Consider the following 7,451-nt stretch of genomic DNA (forward strand, 5'->3'; position numbering starts at 1 on the left):
CTGTGGGTCCTAACAGGGACAACACTTGCATTATAGGAGTCCTAGAAGGAGAAGAGAAAGGAAAAAGACCCCAGAAATATTTTAAAAGATAACAGCTGAAAAATTCCCTTATATGGGAAAAGAAACAGTCACCAAGTCTAGGAAGCTGAGAGAATCCACAGGCAGGATAAGCCCAAGGAGGAACATGTACATAGTACTCAAATAGACAAAAATGAAAGAAAAAAAAATAAAAGTAATGAGGGAAAAGCAACAAATAATTCACAAGGTAATTCCAATAAGGTTATCAACTGATTTTTCATCAGAACTTCTATAGGCCAGGGGTGTGTGGCAGAATATATTTAAAGTGCTAAAAGGGAAAAACCTACAACTTAGAATACTCTACCCAGCAAGGCTCTCATTCATATTCAACAAAGAAATCAAACGTTTTACAGACAGTAAAAGTTCAGAGAATTCAACACAACCAGACAAGTTTTGCAGCAAATTCTAAAGGGATTTCTCTAGGCAGAAAAGGCCACAGCTAAAAACGAGAAATGTATGAGTGAAAAAGTGACTGGTAAAGTCAAACATAAAGGAAAGGCAGAAAATCATCCACACATAAATATGATGTCAACCGGAAATCATGAGAAGAGTACAAACACAGGACATTGGAAATTCATTTGAAATTAAAAAAGACCAAGTTAAACAATCTTGTATATATACAGACTGCTGCATCAAAACCTTATGGTAGTGCTCGCTTCGGCAGCACATATACTAAAATTGGAACGATACAGAGAAGAATAGCATGGCCCCTGCGCAAGGATGACACGCAAATTCGTGAAGCGTTCCATATTTTTACTTAAAACCAAAAGAACAGATTTTCAGATTGTTAAATAAAGTATTATTCTGAAAAAAAAAAAAAAAAACCTTATGGGAACTGCAAAGAAAGAATCTATGGTGCATAAACAAACAAACAAAAAAATGACAAGGAATCCAAACACAATACTAAAGTTAGCCATCAAATCATAAGACCACAAATGAGGAAGAAAAGGAAAAAGACTACAGATACCAATCCAAAGCAACAAAATGGCAATAACAACATACACATTGGTAATTACTGTAAACGTGAATGGATCAAATGCTCCAACCAAAAGACAGCCTGGCTGAATGAATACCAAAAAAAGACTCATATTAAAGCTGTCTACAAGAGATCCCCTTCTATCTAGGGACACATATTGACAGGAAGTGTATGGAAAACTATATTCCATGCAAAAGGAAATAAAAAAAACCTGGAGTAGCAGTGCACATATTGGGACTTTAAAGAAGACTTTAAAATATAGGCTGTTAGAAGAGAAAAGGAGGCTACATAATGAATAAATGACCAATCTAAGAAGAAGATACAATTGTTTACACACACACACACACACACACACACACCCAGCATAGGAACACCTCAATATATACAGCCATACTAACAGCCATAAAAAGAAAAATCAACAAAATCAACAGTAACACAGTAGTACTTGGACTTCAGGACTCCACTTATACCAATGCACAGATCATTCACACAGAATATTAGTAAGGAAACGCAGGCATTAAATGACACATTAGATCATATGATATTTAACTGATATTGATAGAGCATTCCATCCAAAAGCAGCAGGATACATATTCTTCTCAAGTCCACATGGAACATTCCCCAGGATTGACCACACTGTGGGCTACAATGTAAGCCTTGATAAATTGTAAAACTGATGTCATACCAAGCATCTTTTCTGATCACAATCACAATGCTGTGAGATTAGAAATTAACTACTAGGAGAAAAAAAACTATAAAAGTACAAACACATGAAGGCTAAACAATATGCTACTAAATAACCAATGCATCATTGGAGAAATCAAACAGGAAATTAAAAATACCCACAGACAAATGAAAATGAAAGCACATTTGTCCAAAACCAACGGGACACAGCAAAAGAAGTTCTAAGAGCGACACTTAGAAATAGAAGCTTGCCTCAGGAAACAAGAAAAATCTCAAGTAAACAATCTAACCTTGCACCTAAAGAGACTAGAGCAAGATATCTTTTTCTGTCCATCTCCTCGAGTAAGGGAAATAAAAATGAACAAATGGGATATAATTAAACTCAAAAGCTTTTTGCATAGCAAAGGAAACTATAAACAAAAGGACAACCCACAGAGTGGGAGAAAATATTTGCAAAATATACAACTGGCAACTGATTAATCTCCAAAATATACAGGCAGCACACAGCTCAATACCAAAAAAAAAAAAAAAAAAAAGCACACAACCCAGACAAAAAATAGAAGACCTAAATAAATATTTCTCCAAAGATATACAGATAACCAAAAATCACATGAAAACATGCTCAAGATCACTAATTATCAGAGAAATGCAAACCAAAACTGTATTAAGATATTCATTCACACTTATCAGAGTAGACATCATCAAAATTCTGCAAGCAATAAATGCTGGAGAAGGTGTGGAGAAAGGGGAGCCAAACCCTCCTACATTGCTGGGAATGTAAATTCATACAGCCACTATGGGGAACAGTATGGAGGTTCCCTATAAAACTAAAAATAGAGCTACCCTATGATCCGCAATCCCACTACTGGATGAATATACAGAGAAAACATGGATTGACAGAATATACGCATCCCAGCATTCACTACAGTACCGTGTACAATAGCCTAGACATGGAACCAACCTAAATGTCCATCAACAGTTGAATGAATAAAGAAGATGAGGCACATATGCACAATGGAATATTACTCAGTCACTAAAAAAGATCAAAGTAACGCCATTTGCATTCTAGTTGGAGAAGACCCTGATGCTGGGAAAGACAGAAGGCAGGAGGAGAAGAGGATGACAGGATGAGATGGTTGGATGGTATCACCGACCCAGTGGACATAAGTGAGCAAGCTCTGGGAGGTGGTGAAGGACAGGGAAGCCTGGCAAGCTGACTCCATGGGGTCGCAAAGAGTTAGATATGAATGAGCAACTGAACAGCAGAGCCATTTACAGCAACGTGAATGGACCTGAGGATTATATTAAGTGAAGTCTGTCAGACAAGGAAAATTATATGATATATCTTGTATGTGGAATATAAAAATAATGATACAATTGAACTTATTTACAAAATAGAAACAGATTCACACACTTAAAAAACAAACTTAATGGTTACCAGAGGCAAAAAGGTGGCAGAAAGAGGTAAATTGTAAGTTTAGGAATGACTTATGTACTCTGCTATATTTAAAAGCAATAATCACCAATGATCTATTATTTAGCACAGGGAGCGCTGCTCAATATTCTGTAATAGCCTAAATGGGAAAATAATTTGAAAGAGAATAATCATATCTATATGTATAGTTGAATCACTTTGCCGTACACCTGAGACTAACACATTATAAGTCAATTCTAGTCCAGTATAAAACAGAAGTTAAAAACATGATGATTATCACTGTCTACACTAAGGCAAATACTATCTCTTATGTGCAATAAGTTGTTAACATACTTTATTTTGCTTGTAATCATAGAAGCCCCCTTTAAGCTCCAGGTATACCTGAGATTATGAGACTTGGTAGGTGGCAGAATCCATCACTTGTCTTAGGTGCTGAATATACCAGGTAGGTTTTCAACTTTTGTAGCCGTTAAGGTTCAGGCAGCTAGGATCTCCTAACCTGATGGATCAACACCAGGGATCTGGTTAAACACTGGTGAATTAGGAGCTTGTGAAAACAGCAGCAGAGGCCAAAGAGAAGCCTTTTTTTTTTCTTTCTTGATTTTGCAGTTAAAGGAAAAGTAAGTCCTGGTGCAATGGGGTAGCCTCGGTGACAGTGGCTCTGCTTAAAGTAACACGGTGCTTTGCAGCATAGAACCGCCCCACTAGGTCTACTACCTAGTCAGGGCTTGGCGTCCTGCAGCCTCTGACCGTGCTGAGAGCGCCTCTCAGTGATTCTGGGAGCCAACAAGCATCCCTTTGAGAAACTCATTCTCTGCTTAAAGCAATCAGAGGCCATGCTGGCTGCTAATAATTAAGATCTGTGACAGGTGGGCTTAATAGGAATTTTTATATATTTTCTTGTTCACATGAAATTTGCAGAGAAGGCAATGGCACCCCACTCCAGTACTCTTGCCTGGAAAATCCCATGGACGGAGGAGACTGGCAGGCTGCAGTCCATGGGGTCGCTAAGAGTCAGACACGACTGAGTGACTTCACTTTCACTTTTCACTTTCACGCATTGGAGAAGGAAATGGCAACCCACTCCAGCGTTCTTGCCTGGAGAATCCCAGGGATGGGGAAGCCTGGTGGGCTGCCGTCTATGGGGTCACATAGAGTTGGACACGACTGAAGCGACTTAGCAGCAACAGCAAATGAAATTAGAAATATTAAATTTTTATACATTTCATTATCTCTTGGTTTTTTTATTAAATTAATGTTATTTATAAATTGTTATTTTGCAGTGCAGGGTTAAATACTTTTTACTGTAGAAAAAGCTGGCTATACTGGCCATGTGGCATGCTAAGGAGCTTCAGTCATGTCCAACTCTACGACCCCTACGGACTGTAGCCTGCCAAACTCCTCTGTCCATGGGATTCTCCAGGCAAGAATACTGGAGTCGGTTGCCATGCAACTCCAGGGGATCTTCCTGACCCAGGAATCAAACCTGTATCTCCTGTGGCTCCTGCATTGCAGGCAAATTCTTTACCACTGAGCTACTGGGGAAGCCGCTATACTGGCTATATCACTCATTAAAATTGACTTCACATTATTTTTTTATAAATCTTATAAATTTTGATACTCCATTTAGAGAAAAGAAAAAAAAATACAAACAAAATTGATATTGTTTATCCATGGTCGCAAAGCCAGGAAATGGTTGTACAACCAATGCCTTTTGTCAAAAGCTCCTGGCTTTTAAAGCTATGTCATGGTGCCTTTAAAATGAGTTTCAAGGAAGAGAGAAACAAACATCTGTGTAAAGGGAACTCTAATTCTTGGCCATAAGATTAGGCAAAATAAAGTTTACATTTAAAATTACATCTTTCTATATATCGTCAAAGTCTTGCAGACTCTTAACAGACTACATATTTTATTTCTGTTATCTTAAAAACCTCTGCCCAAACTTCTCTTAGAGAAGGGTTAAAAGAAATTGTGTCTACCTAAGCTTAAAAAATGAACAAAATTCACATTATTGTGGATTTTCAATAAAATTCTAAGAGAAGGAGAGAACAAGAAAAACATTATTTCTGATTTTGCTTCATTGTGGCCTAATGCATTTTTAGGGGTTGAAATATGAACGTAAAATGAACATTAATCATCACAAGATTTTCAAAATTTCCTTCAGCATGCAGCCTGAGGCACCAGTAAGAGTTGAGAGGTTGTGAAGGGGTCGCAGTGTTTCCCAAAGTCAAACAGCCACCACTCTTTTCTCAACTCTTCCTTCCTTCCCTAAGTACACCTCCTTCAACTCCCACTCCCACACCACTCTAGAGCAGTTAATGCTTGTAATATTCGGCTATACTTGCGACAACCAGTGTCGTGGAGTTCTATTTCAGTACCATGCCCCAAGCCTCTGTTCTTATGAAAATCTGGACGGCAGCATGGAAGCCATTTCTGCTTTCTAACTCAAAACCACCAAATAGCTGAGGCTACCTCTACCCTCACTTTTGCCAATTTTCCAGAGTCATCAACTTTGTATTTCTTGTGTTACAGCTGCTATCTGTCCTTACTTTGCCCTTAGTTGTGTGAGCCAGCACACAAACACACACATGGGTTAGACATATAGACACATCTGTGTTATCCCAGCTTTCAAATATACTCTCATTTATATTACTAATTTGAAAATATAAAAGCCAATTTGGCCGTATATTAATCATTTAAAAGGGATGGGCCTCAGGCTTGGCCTTTGAATTTGAAAATGTTTCCAGCCTGTAACATCACCAAAATATGGTGCTTTTGGCTAGAACTCATAGTCTTTCATTGCACTCTGGGCATAAGACAAAAACGACTTGTGAACCAAGAAGTATAAACCATCTCTATCTGACACACTGCAGGTCTTAGAGGTTCTCTTGGCAGTTGCTACTTTGATACCTGATCCCACTTCTTTGAGAGTTTGTCAGAGGCCCTGCAAGGTTGTCACAGGCAACTGTTGAAATAGGGAAAAAAAATTAACTGAGAGGGGCGTAATTCTACCTATTTCATTTCTTGTTCTCTCAGCCTAAAGGAGAAAAAAAAATACAAAACCATCTTTAACCTTTATCATTCATTTAGTGTATCTTGCTAGCTGACAAGGAGAGGTATAATGTTCTGAGAAGTGGAAATGTACCTAGAGTTGAAAGTTTTAGCAGCCATGACATTACATCATAAGGTTCTCAGAAGAGTGGGAATGTTCAGAGAAACGGTAGATTAGGGTAATTTATTACCATGTCTGTTAGAAAGTCATACCCTCTTTAATTGCACAAGATCTAGTTAAGTCTAGAGGAAGGGAAGCTGTTGCCCTCTTTCAGCTCCACCTCATCAGTACTTTTCAGTTTTATAGATTAGAATTACAAATCTTTATTGGCCAAATGCCAGGATAATTTAAGACACCATAATCACAGGGCCTTGAACTCTCAGAGGAATTAATGATCACCACGAAGAGTATGAATCAACGCTTGGAGAGGCAGGGGTGTGGACCTGTTCCCTTTCTTTACGGGTGTACCATTCATTTTCCTTCCTTCACTTTTTCCCGTTTGGGTTCTTTTAAATCCTAAATACTGGTCTTGAGACAAGCCTGAGGCCAGTACTTGGTTCCCTAGCCTGGGAAACCTGATTTCAGTGATTAGAATTTTACAAGGAGCTAAAAGCACAAAAGCATGTGCATATTCTCTTCTCACTTCATAAATTGTCTTAGGGTCTGTGATCCCAGCCAATGTGCCCAAGAAAGGAAGCTCAGGAGGGCTCTGTTCTAAGCAGTGGGATTAGCTTTCCTTTTCTGCTTAATATTCTCATTCACACATTCACTCAGGATAGGTAATAAGAGTTAGATTCAGGTTTGGTTTTGGTTTGTGACTAGGCAAAGGAAGCATGTTTTGCATCTAGGCACTCAAAACCTCGGCTTCCCAGCTGGTGCTAGTGGCAAAGAACTCGCCTGCCAATGCAGGAGACGTAAGAGATGCAGGTTTGATCCCTGGGTCTGGAAGATACCCTGGCGGAGGGCATAGCAACCTACTCCAGTATTCTTGCCTGGAGAATCCCATGGACAGATGACCTGGTGGGCTCCAGTTCATGGGGTTGCACAGAGTCAGACACAACTGAAGCAAATTAGCAAGCATGCCCACAGTCAAGTCCTATGTTGTTGAGGAAGTAAGATCTCTTCTACTGAGTTTACTAGCATTTTATATCAAAGAATGGAGTGTCACCTAGTAATAAAGTGGTAATCTGCCCTGAATGTTTCCCCAGGGATGTTGAGAAAGTGTT

The 7,451-nt window shown here is 38.9% G+C and overlaps 1 non-coding gene across 1 annotated transcript; it reads left to right on the top strand.

The window, feature by feature from the left end:
• Positions 1 to 726: 726 nt before the first annotated feature.
• LOC122429005 lies at positions 727 to 833 on the top strand. Its single transcript, XR_006265876.1, has one exon. It is a non-coding gene; the product is annotated as a U6 spliceosomal RNA (small nuclear RNA).
• The last annotated feature ends 6,618 nt before the right edge of the window (positions 834 to 7,451 follow it).

The sequence above is a fragment of the Cervus canadensis genome, chromosome 27 (assembly GCF_019320065.1).
Source record: "Cervus canadensis isolate Bull #8, Minnesota chromosome 27, ASM1932006v1, whole genome shotgun sequence".
Classification (NCBI taxonomy): domain Eukaryota; kingdom Metazoa; phylum Chordata; class Mammalia; order Artiodactyla; family Cervidae; genus Cervus; species Cervus canadensis.